Source organism: Bubalus bubalis, chromosome 16, assembly GCF_019923935.1.
Source record: "Bubalus bubalis isolate 160015118507 breed Murrah chromosome 16, NDDB_SH_1, whole genome shotgun sequence".
Classification (NCBI taxonomy): domain Eukaryota; kingdom Metazoa; phylum Chordata; class Mammalia; order Artiodactyla; family Bovidae; genus Bubalus; species Bubalus bubalis.
In genome coordinates, this window is record NC_059172.1 from 25069859 (window position 1) to 25083272 (window position 13414).

The 13414-nt window shown below is 38.4% G+C and overlaps 1 long non-coding RNA gene across 1 annotated transcript in view; it reads right to left on the reverse strand.

Annotated features, from left to right (window-relative positions):
• Window positions 1-13414, reverse strand: part of LOC123329596 — an 82444-nt gene that overhangs the window by 2658 nt on the left and 66372 nt on the right. The window lies entirely within an intron of this gene.

Sequence of the window (13414 nt, forward strand, 5' to 3'; positions counted from 1 at the left end):
CCTACACCACAAGTATTCAGGAGTCATCATTCAGAAGCTTTCAACCTCTGCCTTTACTTATACGAGTAAAATTTTTTTTATTCTAAGAACATATTAAGCTTTGAAAAATTAGAAAGTTTGTCTTCCCCATGCCTAGTTTATTCTGTGCAGACAGAACACTAAGAATTGCATGGACAACAGCCTGTGCTGTCTAATCCCCAGACACTACCGTGTTCATCACTCTTCCCAGAAACCCATCTTTCCAACAGACAGGGCTTTCATTTTCCCATATGGTCTGGAAGCCACTACTTTAATATATTCTCCTTCCAGAGGCAATATTCATATTCTTATTCTCTGAGGTTATAAGCCTCATCTTAAAGGTGGAAAGTCTTCAGGAAAATAAACCTACAGAGATGGGGTCATTTAGAAAGACCACTTGACCTGCCTCCTGAGAAACCTGTATGCAGGTCAAGAAGCAATAGGTAGAACTGAACATGGAACAACAGACTGGTTCCAAATCGGGAAAGGAGTACATCAAGGCTGCATATTGTCACCCTGCTTATTTAACTTATATGCAGAGTACATCATGTGAAATGCCGGGCTAGTTGAAGCACAAGCTGGAATCATGATTGCCAGGAGAAATATCAATAACCTCAGATGTGCAGAAGACACCACCCTTATGGCAGAAAGTGAAGAGGAACTAAAGAGCCTCTTGATGAAAGTGAAAGAGGAGAGTGAAAAAGTTGGCTTAACCTCAACATTCAGAAAACTAAGATCATGGCATCTGGTCCCATCACTTCATGGCAAATATATGGGAAAACAATGGAAAGGGTGACAGACTTTATTTTGGGGGGTTCCAAAATCACTGTAGATGGTGACTGCTGCCATGGAATTAAAAGACACTTGCTTCTTAGAAGAAAAGCTATGACCAAACTAGACAGCATATTAAAAACCAGAGACATTACTTTGCCAACAAAGGTCTATCTAGCAAAGGCTATGGTTTTTCCAATAGTCATGTATGGATGTGAATTGGACTATAAAGAAACCTGAGCATGAAGAATTGATGGTTTTGAACTGTGGTGTTGGAGAAGACTCTTGAAAGTCCCTTGGACTGTAAGGAGTTCCAACCAGTCCATCCTAAAGGAAATCAGTCCTGAATATTCACTGGAAGGACTGATACTGAAGCTGAAACTCCAATACTTTGGCCACCTGATGTGAAGAACTGATTCACTGGAAAAGACTCTGATGCTGGGAAAGATTGAAGGTGGGAGGAGAAGGGGATGACACAGGATGAGATGGTTGGATGGCATCACCAACTCAATGGATATGAGTTTGAGTAAGCTCCAGGAGTTGGTGATGGACAGGGAAGCCTGGCGTGCTACAGTCCATGGAGTCGCAAAGAGTCAGACAAGACTGAGCAACTGAACTGAAGTGAATTAAAAAATACCATCATCACATTTGGGAATCAATGTATTAATAGCAATTCCACTGACTAAAGTGAGTTTCATATTCTTATTTCAATAAGTAACAACAACAAAAAAAGCATTTGAAGCTATTTCATAATCACTTCTGGGTAAAAACGAAAAGAAACATGTAGAAACATCAGAATAGAAACTTACTTTCTTGACATAATAAAGAATTTTTTAAACCAACTGCCAACATCACACTTATGGTGAAAAACTAAGTCTTTCTCATTAAAATCAGGAACAAGACAAAGGCATCATTATTTTTTAACATTATCTGGAAATCCTGTCCCAAGTAATAAAGCATGAGACAGAAATAAGAGATATTACTATTGGAAATGAAAGAAAATTAGCATTACTTGCAAGTGTCAAAATTATACATATATATATATATATAAATGAAAGTGAAAGGAGGCAAGAATATACAATGGATTAAAGACAATCTCTTTAACAAGTGGTGCTGGGAAATCTGGTCAACCACTTGTAAAAGAATGAAACTAGAACACTTTCTAACACCATACACAAAAATAAACTCAAAATGGATTAAAGATCTAAACATAAGACCAGAAACTATAAAACTCCTAGAGGAGAACATAGGCAAAACACTCTCTGACATACATCACAGCAGGATCCTCTATGACCCACCTCCCAGAATATTGGAAATAAAAGCAAAAATAAACAAATGGGACCTAATTAACCTTAAAAGCTTCTGCACATCAAAGGAAACTATTAGCAAGGTGAAAAGACAGCCTTCAGAATGGGAGAAGATAATAGCAAATGAAGCAACTGACAAACAACTAATCTCGAGAATATACAAGCAACTCCTACAGCTCAACTCCAGAAAAATAAATGACCCAATCAAAAAATGGGCCAAAGAACTAAATAGACATTTCTCCAAAGAAGACATAAAGATGGCTAACAAACACATGAAGAGATGCTCAACATCACTCATTATCAGAGAAATGCAAATCAAAACCACTATGAGGTACCATTTCACACCAGTCAGAATGGCTGCGATCCAAAAGTCTACAAGTAATAAATGCTGGAGAGGGTGTGGAGAAAAGGGAACCCTCTTACACTGTTGGTGGGAATGCAAACTAGTACAGCCACTATGGAGAACAGTGTGGAGATTCCTTAAAAAACTGGAAATAGACCTGCCTTATGATCCAGCAATCCCACTGCTGGGCATACACACTGAGGAAACCAGAAGGGAAAGAGACACGAGTACCCCAATGTTCATCGCAGCACTGTTTATAATAGCCAGGACATGGAAGCAACCTAGATGTCCATCAGCAGATGAATGGATAAGAAAGCTGTGGTACATATACACAATGGAGTATTATTCAGCCATTAAAAAGAATACATTTGAATCAGTTCTAATGAGGTGGATGAAACTGGAGCCTATTATACAGAGTGAAGTAAGCCAGAAAGAAAAACACCAATACAGTATACTAACGCATATATATGGAATTTAGAAAGATGGTAACAATAACCCTGTGTACGAGACAGCAAAACAGACACTGATGTATAGAACAGTCTTATGGACTCTGTGGGAGAGGGAGAGGGTGGGAAGATTTGGGAGAATGGCATTGAAACATGTAAAATATCATGTATGAAATGAGTTGCCAGTCCAGGTTCGATGCACGATACTGGAAGCTTGGGGCTGGTGCACTGGGACAACCCAGAGGGATGGAATGGGGAGGGAGGAGGGAGGAGGGTTCAGGATGGGGAACACATGTATACCTGTGGCGGATTCATTTTGATATTTGGCAAAACTAATACAGTTATGTAAAGTTTAAAAATAAAATAAAATTAAAAAAAATATATATATATAAATGAAAGTGAAAGAGAAGTGAGGTATAACATCTTAGATTGAATTTATCTTAAGAATAGTAGTTACAGTTTAGATTAATATTAAAAAAAAAACCAGATGCTTCACTGCACTTGAAACACAGTATCTGAAATACATTAAAAACTATTTCAACCAAACATTCTAAAGTCAAAATTATACCATCCTGAAAGCACACAAAATAAAATACACTTCACACACATAAATGCACAGCCATTGCCTAGGAATATCATTGTGTGAATATATATGAAGAAAATTATAAATGCCTGTATCATTCTGAATAGGTTATATCGTAGTGATAAGTAATCTCCCTAAATAACCTTGTTTTGTTTCATGTCCTTCGTCAGCTGGAACGGCAATCTATTCCACATGGTATTTATTCAGGGACCCAAGTATTTGTGTCTCTGCACCATGATTTGGGAAAAATGGAAGATGAAAATTGTTCAACAGATTCTTTCAGCACTTCTGCTTACATTTTATTGGCCAAAGCAAGGCAGATGTAATGTCTAATTTCAAAGGGGGGTTCAGTTCAGTTCAGTCACTCTGTCATGTCCAACTCTTTGCGACCCCATGAACCGCAGGGCTCCAGGCCTCCCTGTCCATCACCAATGCCCGGAGTCCACACAAACCCATGTCCATTGAGTTGGTGATGCCATCCAACCATCTCATCCTCTGTCATCCCCTTCTCCTCCTGCCCTCAATCTTTCCCAGCATCAGGGTCTTTTCAAATGAGTCAGCTCTTCGCATCAGGTGGCCAAAGTACTGGAGTTTCAGCTTCAACATCAGTCCTCCCAATGAACACCCAGGACTGTAAAACAGTGCAATATTAGCCACAATCTGAAGTGGGCTTCCCTGGTGGCTCAGATGGTAAAGAATCTTCCTCCAATGCAGGAGTCCCAAGTTCGATCTCTGGGGCAGAAAGTCCCCTGGAAAAGGGAATGGCAGCCCACTCCAGTATTTTTGCCTGGAGAATTCCATGGACAGAGGAGCCTGGCAGGATACAGTCCATGGGGTCACAAAGAATCAGACACGACTGAACAAATAACACTTTCACTTTTCAACTAAAAAAATACAGTGGTTGATTGCAATACCCAGGTTATAGATTAAAACTTCAGATCCTAGAAGCCATTCCTAGGCTCAAATTCTGGCTCTGGCAGTTGCTCATAAGTATTCTTGGGTTACTTTATCATTATGTGATTTCTTCTTCTCATCTGAAAAGTAGAAATAAGCATGTGGCTTATCAAATTGCATTACTGTTCTATGAATTTATGGGAAGATATTTTTTGAGAAACTATTTTGTGTCAAGAATATACTATTTTGGGTGCTTAGACATGAAAGTGAAAAGTATTAGTCACTCAGTCGTGTCCGACTCTGCAATGCCATGGACTGTAGCCTGACAGTCTCCTCTGTCCATGGAATTCTCCAGGCAAGAATACTACAGTGAGTAGCCACTCCCTTCTCCAGGGTATCTTCCCAATCCAGGGATTGAACCTGGGTCTCCTGCTTTGCAGGCAAATTCTTTACTGTCTGAGCCATCATGTACGAAACAGACACAGGTCCCTGCTTTGAGGGATCATACATTCTTGGGAGAAAAGCAGAAAATAAAGCACAAGGAAACTAAATAAGTAAATTAAATCCTTGTATAGCCTTTTAGGTTACTGTAAAGACTGTCTTTATTCTAGTTACTCTACTGGGAAAAGACATTAGTGGAACAAGGATCAGAAGAGCAAAGAAACTCCCAAGGAGGATACTGCAGCAACCCAAGTAGAGATGGGTTGGATCAATGTAAAAGTAATGGAAATGCTGAGAAATACATCAGGCAAAAAACATATCTAAATTTAGGACCTAAATATTTTGGATATGTTTTGAGAGTAGAGGTATTGTTAGATATATTTGGGGATATACTATGGAAACAGAGTGTATGATGAATTACACATGGAGTATGAGAGAAAGAGAAGAGTTAATTGATAAAATAAGGTTTTTACATGGAGCCATTAACTGAGATGGAAAGGTAGCAGTGAAATCCAGTTTCAAGTCTGAAATGCTGAGGAGACATCTGAGAACAAGTGTTAAGCAGGAAACAGATACATTTGATAGAGTTCAGGAGGATGCATAACTGGAAAGTCAAATGTGGATACTTTCATAGAAAATGTGTTCAAAGCCCAGCAAGTCAATCAGATCACCAAAGAAATAAGGATATGTGCTTTAAAATGAGTTAGTGAATGGGAATGACTTAAGATAATAGTATAAAATAAATATCTAATAAATGTTAGTTTTTGCTATTATACATTCCTGGAAGAGACCAATGGTTCAAAACTTAGTTCTTACCAGGTTAATTTACAGTCCTGAATGCATCTCAGTAGAATTCATCTGACAAAAGAAGGTGGCAGAACTATTCTAATGGTAGTTTGGGGATTTCACTGGTGGTCCAGTGGCTAAGATTTCACGATCTCAATATGGGGGGCCCAGGTTCAATCCCTGATCAGGGAATTAGATCCCACATGCTGAAACTAAGACCAAGCACAGTCAAATAAATAAATAAATTTTTAAAAAGGCTGCCTGGAAAAGAAATCAACATGAAATGAATTTGAAAACAGTGAGATGAGTTTGGAATTTTAAGTATAGTGGTATCAAGGAAAGGGGTTGAGAGTGGCAGGCTGTTCAACACCTCATATTACACAGGTTGGATAACTTTATTAAACATGGGACTAGTTCAAGAATTAACAGTAAAATGAAGGGAACAGAAGATATTGCCTCAAAACAGATTATGTGTCAATATTCATATTTGTATCACATTGATGCATTAAAAAATAATATAATTGAAGGGGCAAGCGATGATCTTATGAGTCAATTAATTGTGATGGATGAGTTGGCTCTCCTTAATTGGTACACTGTTACATCCTTACCTCAGATTTTACAACAAAATATATTTCAGATGGCTCAGAGTTGGTTTTTTTTTTTTTAAAGATGAAGTGAAACACTAAAAGTTTTAAATGAATATCCATCTACTTTTTGGCTAGAGAAATCCATTCAGTGCATAAGAACAATGAAAAAATAAAACATTTAAATGTATGGCTACATAAGGGATTCCCAAGTGTCTCAATCAGGAAAAAATCCACATGCAATGCAGGAGACTGCCTGCAGTGCAGGAGATCCAGGTTCAATCCCTGGGTCAGGAGGATCCCCTGGAGAAGGAAACAGTAACTCATTCCAGTATTCTTGCCCAGGAAATCCCATGGACAGAGGAGCCTGGTGGGCTACAGTCAGTCCATGGGGTCACAAAGAGTCCGACTTGACTGAGCAACTAAATCACCACCACCACCATAAAACTTCAAAGTTACTACATATCATACATCTTATTATTACAAAGACGAATGACAAACTTGGAAATGTACCTGGATTAAAAAACATTAATGTATTAATATATGTTGCAAATCTTTAAGAAAATAAAACCAAATAGCCTGAAAGAAACCTAGGAAGAGACATGAGCAGGTAACTCACAGAATTAGAAACACATGTGGCTCCTCTAACATAAAACTTCCTAGATAACAAAGAAATGAAAATACCAAGAAGAGTCAAGAATTCTTTTTTAATATTGAATGTTTGTAAATTCATAGTGAAGCAAATATTCTCTAAGCCATTAAATTCATAAAACTTTTCTAGAGTGCAATTTAGCCAAATAAATCCCAAGATTTAATAGACATATGCTTTAACCAACTAATTATGCTTTTTGAAATTCATTCTAAGAACATATCAAAAATGTAGGCAATAATTCTATGTTAAAGAATTCATACAGCGGTGTTATTTATAACTGCATGGTTGAAAAGAATTTTAAACCTTAAACAATAGGAAATCGCTTAAGTAATAGTCAATACAAACGATATTATACTATGTAACCATTGAAAATGGTATTTGCAGATTACTTTAATGAAATAAAACACTCTCAGTGATACTAAATGTAAGAAGCAGCATACAAAATGTTAATCAAAATACTACCTACAGCTATATATATATACATAGCATTTACCCATAAATCTATATAGTCATAGGGCTTCCCTGGTGACTCAGAGATAAAGAATCTGCCTCCAAAGTAGGAGACATAGGAGACGTCGGTTCAATCCCTGGGTGGGGAAGATCCCTTGAAGAAGGGCATGGCAACCCACTCCAGCATTCTTGTCTGGAGAATCCCATGGACTGAGGAGCCTGGTGGGCTACAGTCTGTGGGGTCGCAAAGAGTCAGGCACTACTGAGGTGACTGAGCATGCACACATGCTATATATTCAAAAATAATACATAATAGCAAAATGTTATATCTGCATATTGATGTGATATATTATATACTTAGGGACCTAACAGAAGCAAAAGATACTAAGAAGAGGTGGCAAGAATACACAGGAAAATTGCACAAAAAAGATCTTCATGACCCAGATAATCACAATGGTATAATCACTCACCTAGAGCCAGACATCCTGGAATGTGAAGTCAAGTGGGCCTTAGGAAGCAACACTATGAACAAAGCTAGTGGAGGTGATGGAATTCCAGTTGAGCTATTTCAAATCCTGAAAGATGATGCTGTGAAAGTGCTGCACTCAATATGCCAGCAAACTTGGAAAATTTCAGAAGTGGCCACAGGACTAGAAAAGGTCAGTTTTCATTCCAATCCCAAAGAAAAGCAATGCCAAATAATGCTCAAACTATTGCACAATTGCACTCATCTCACACGCTAGTAAAGTAATGCTCAAAATTCCTCAAGCCAGGCTTCAGTAATACGTGAACCATGAACTTCCAGATGTTCAAGTTGGTTTTAGAAAAGGCAGAGGAACCAGAGATCAAATTGCCAACATCCGCTGGATCATGGAAAAAACAAGAGAGTTCCAGAAAAACATCTATTTCTGCTTTATTGATGATGACAAAGCCTTTGACTATGTGGATCACAATAAACTGTGGAGAGAGATGGGAATACCAGACCACCTGACCTGCCTCTTGAGAAACCTGTATGCAGATCAGGAAGCAACAGTGAGAACTGGACATGGAACAACAGCTGTTTCCAAATAGGAAAAGGAGTACATCAAGGCTGTATATTGTCACCCTGCTTATTTAACTTATATGCAGAGTACATCATGAGAAAAGCTGGGCTGGAAGAAGCACAAGCTGGAATCAAGATTGCTGGGAGAAATATCAATAACTTCAGATATGCAGATGATACTACCCTTATGGCAGAAAGTGAAGAGAAACTCAAAAGCCTCTTGATGAAAGTGAAAGAGGAAAGCGCAAAAGTTGGCTTAAAGCTCAACATTCAAAAAACTAAGATCACGGCATCTGGTCCCATCATTTCATGGGAAATAGATGGGGAAACAGTGGAAACAGTGTCAGACTTTATTTTTTTGGGCTCCAAAATCAGTGGAGATGGTGATTGCAGCCATGAAATTAAAAGATGCTTACTCCTTGGAAGGAAAGTTATGACCAACCTAGACAGCACATTAAAAAGCAGAGACATTACTTTGCCAACAAAGGTCTGTCTAGTCAACGTTATGGTTTTTCCAGTGATCATGTATGGATGTGAGAGTTGGACTATAAAGAAAGCTGAGCACTGAAGAATTGATGGTTTTGAACTGTGGTGTTGGAGAAGACTCTTGAGAGTCCCTTGGACTGCAATGAGATCCAACCAGTCCATCCTAAAGGAGATCATTCCTGGGTGTTCATTAGAAGGACTGATGTTGAAGCTGAAACTTCAATACTTTGGCCACCTGATGCGAAGAGCTGACTCACTGGAAAAGACCCTGAACCTGGGAAAGATTGAAGGCAGGAGGAGAAGGGGACGACAGAGGATGAGATGGCTGGATGGCATCACCGACTCAATGGACATGGGTTTGGGTGGACTCTGGGAGTTGGTGATGGACAGGGAGGCCTGGTGTGCTGTGGTTCATCAGGTTGCAAAAATTCGGACATGACTGAGCAACTGAACTGAACTGAGTTGTCCCTATATGACATATATATTAATATCATAATAAAATAAAATTAGGTATATACAAGATATAACAAAACATGTAAGAAGCATCTATGTAAACTGTATATCTATGTGTGCATTCTTACACTGTATCAAGTATACTAATACTTGAAATAATATAGAGAGAAAGTTTCTAATTTGCTGAAAATTCAATGCTATGAGGAACTTCTGGCAGGTACTAGTCAGTAATTTTTGCTATTCTCCATCATGGTTGTTCCAAACTTTTAATTTTTCTAATCTGAGCCCTACTGATTTCCATTTCACTCTATTATAGGTAACTAGGCATCCAATGTCACTGACAGACTCAAGGATGTACTGACTCTGGCTGCTGCTGCTGCTAAGTCACTTCAGTCGTGTCCGACTCTGTGCGACCCCATAGATGGCAACCCACCTGGCTCCCCCATCCCTGGGATTCTCCAGGCAAGAACACTGGAGTGGGTTGCCATTTCCTTCTCCAGTGCATGAAAGTGAAAAGTGAAAGTGAAGTCGCTCAGTGTGTCCGACACTCAGTGACCCCATGGACTGCAGCCTTCCAGGCTCCTCCGTCCATGGGATTTTCCAGGCAAGAGTACTGGAGTAGGGTGACTGACTCTGGATTATCCCTTAAATACACAAGTTAGTGTCAATCAATCATATGTATGTACTGCTTTCTCTCAATTTGGAATACTGAATAAACTAAAGAACTCCAAATGCATCCTATATTCATACTTGTGAAATCTGGCAGTCCTATAATCATCCACCACCACCTCAACCCCATCGCCATCCTTTTACACTTGTAAAGCCCTATTCATGTTTTAAGATCAACTATAACAATATGCTTGGGCTTCCCAGGTGGCTCTAATAGTAAAGAATTCACCTGCCAATGCAGGAGACACAAGAGACACAGATTCGATCCCTGGGTTGGGAAGATCCCCACAGTGGGGTATAGCAACCCACTCCAGTATTCTTGCCTGGAAAATTCCATGGACCAAGGAGCCTGGCAGGCTACAGTCCATGAAGCTGATAAGAGTCAGACACAACTGAGCATAATAACATGCTTAGGAGTCTTCTTTGATATCTACATATAACATTTCTGGTAAAGCATCTGCCTGCAATATGGGAGATCGGGGTTCAGTCCCTGGGTTGGGAAGATCCCCTGGAGAAGGAAATGGCAACCCACTCCAGTACTCTTGCCTGGAAAACTCCATGGACTGAGGAGCCTGGTAGACTATAGTCCATGGGGTCACAAAGAGCCGGACATGACTGAGTGACTTCACTTTCACTTTCTGTGATGTCATCACTTGTTAATTATTCTATGTGTAAACATTTACACTTTTGTCAGTTTTTTATATGTTAATATACCAAGATTACTATGAACCTTTGAATAAAAGTACTATTTACCCAGAAGTTAATTGAGCATTTACCTCCTGCATGTAGATATTTGGTAAATAGGAATTTGAAACAGCAGAACACTATCGCTGAAAAAACAAAGAAAAAAACCTTATGTTTGACATCTGATTAGATTTTATGATTCACAGTTCAGAACCTGTTTGGCTGTTATACCACCAAGGTACTTAGAAAGATTCCTAAGACTCCATGTTTGAAATTTCAGTAACAGTGCTCATAGGTCTGCCTTAAAGCTACTTTGGAATTTCTTTATTTATTTTTATTGAGAGAAAGTCTGGATGAACTTGATAACTACCAGTTATTTCAAAAGTCAGTAATATCAAAACAACTCCACAGTATCCTCAATCACAGTTTAATACTGCTTTTTAAAATGTTTAATTTCTGAATTGTTCATCATTTTCAAAGGTCAGAACATTCATACCAATAGCAATGACAAGAACATAATGGAAGAATTTAATGAATGTGTTCTTTCAAATTTGTTTGGCAATATGAATTTAAACTGGCCACATTTCTTGGCAAAGCATCTTATATAATTAATAACAGTTTGATGCTTGAGCTTGGGGCCTTGAATAGAGTTCTACTTAATTACCTCAGAATTTAAAATTTAAAAATTGTCTGTTGAAACTAGGTATTCAGTGTGCAATTGAGCAAGGAAGTAAACATTTAGATTCCTCTCAGAGTCATGAAGATAACATTAGCACTGGGCCATCCCTATTCAAGTAGCAAGCTTTAGGGTTGGTTTTATATATCGGTGTGTGCACATTACATAAAAGAGTAACATCTAAACTTCAGAGTTGATAAGTGTAATGGAAGTGTTTAGAGTGTCATTTTCCATCTAGTTCTAAATTTGAAAGACGTTTCCCATTTGTCTAAGTGTGATATCGTCACTTTGCTTTTAAAGGGTTTTTCTCTCTTTCTTCCCCTTCTCTAGGTATATTCATAGTAGCATACATCTAAGACATGAAATGTAGCATTACAGAGATGTAGCATTCTCAAGTACATTCTTTGGGAGATGTTTGTGAAAAAGAATGATATGTTCAGATTAATTTATTAAATGCAGTTTACACTATTCTCACCTCAAGATTCACTCAGTGAAGATTACTACCTTAAAGACTGTGATATTTTGCAATAGAAAAACATAATTAATTCTAAATTATTTAACAGATCATTTTCATTACATATCAACATTTTGACAATATTTAGGTTTTTTGATTTATTTTAAAATAGGTTCTATTTGTAAATATATTTTAGAAGGATCGAATATTTCTCTGGTTTCTCATTTTAATGAATTTAAGGACTTCATGGTCCTTTGCCACCGGTTGAGTTAATTAAAGCTAGACTAGTGATGCTGGCTAAATTAATTGTCACTAACTGTGACTGAACATGTAGCATTTATTTAATAAACATGATAACAGATGTTTTTCCCCATAACAAACATACTGTATCTGCTATGTACTGAATGTTTGTATCCCTCTAAAATCCCTATGTAGAAGCCTGAATCCCCAGTCTGATAGTATTTGGAGGTGAGGCCTTTGGGAGGTAATTAGGTCACTCATTAAGGACAATTAAGGTAATTAAGGACACTCATGAGTGGATTTAAATGAAGAAGAAGTGAACCAAAGTTGCTCAGTCCTGTCTGACTCTTTGCGACCCTGTGGACTGTAGCCTACCAGGCTCCTCCATCCATGGGATTCTCCACCAAGAATACTGGAGTGGGTTGCTATTTCCTTCTCCAGGGGATCTTCCTGACCCAGAGATGAACCTCGGTCTCCCTCTGAGCCACCAGGGAAGCCCCAAGTAGATTAGTGGATTAGTGCCCTTAAATGAAGATCAACTCTCTCTCTCCCTCCCTCCTTCCTCACCCACTTCATGAAGATGAAATGAGCAGACAGGCCAAATTTGCAAACCAAAAAAAAAAAGTGTCCTCCCAGAGATACCCAATCTGCTGGTGCCTGGATCTGAGACTTCCAACTTCCAGAACTGTGAGAAATAAATGTCTGTTGCTTAAGCCACTCATCTATGGTAATTTATTATAGCAGCCCAAATTGACTGTGACCCTATCCTTAAGGCTATAAATTCAACAGGAACTTACACAAAAATATGCTAATTGTAATGTGAGAAAAATTATATTTTCTGATTTCTAGCATGCAAGCATTTTTGAAACTTCTCCTTACCTATCAATTTCCTAACCATTAGGAGCTCAAACCACCTGTGTGAAAAGACATCCAGTCTTTCAATTCTCTTCATCAACTATCAATTCAGCCTTATGAGCTCATATGCACTTATCTTTTCTAGCCATGGCTGAATTACATAATATGAGGTATATACATTTTTGATTTCTACAAATCCTTATAACAATCCACCAAAAGGTATTAAGCACTTGCTTTATTCCTTACACAGTGTGAGGCACTGGGATATAATAATTTCAGCAAAGTAGACAGTCTCTTTCATTATACAACTTACTGTCCTGCACAGAGCATAGAAAAATCAATAATTGTACACAAATAAAGTAACCTTACAATTGTGATAAATGCAATGAAGAAGAAATATATTTCTGAGGAAACTGAGAGAGAGCTGTGGTGGGGAGAAAGAAAAAGTGCTTATTACAAAAAAGTCGGTAGGGGGTAGGGATAGAGAAAAGAGATCTGGGTAGAGGCTGAACAAAAGCCCCAGGGCAAAGAGTGCTTTCATTAGGAGAAATTCAAAGGCAGGGAGGCCTCTATTCAGAGA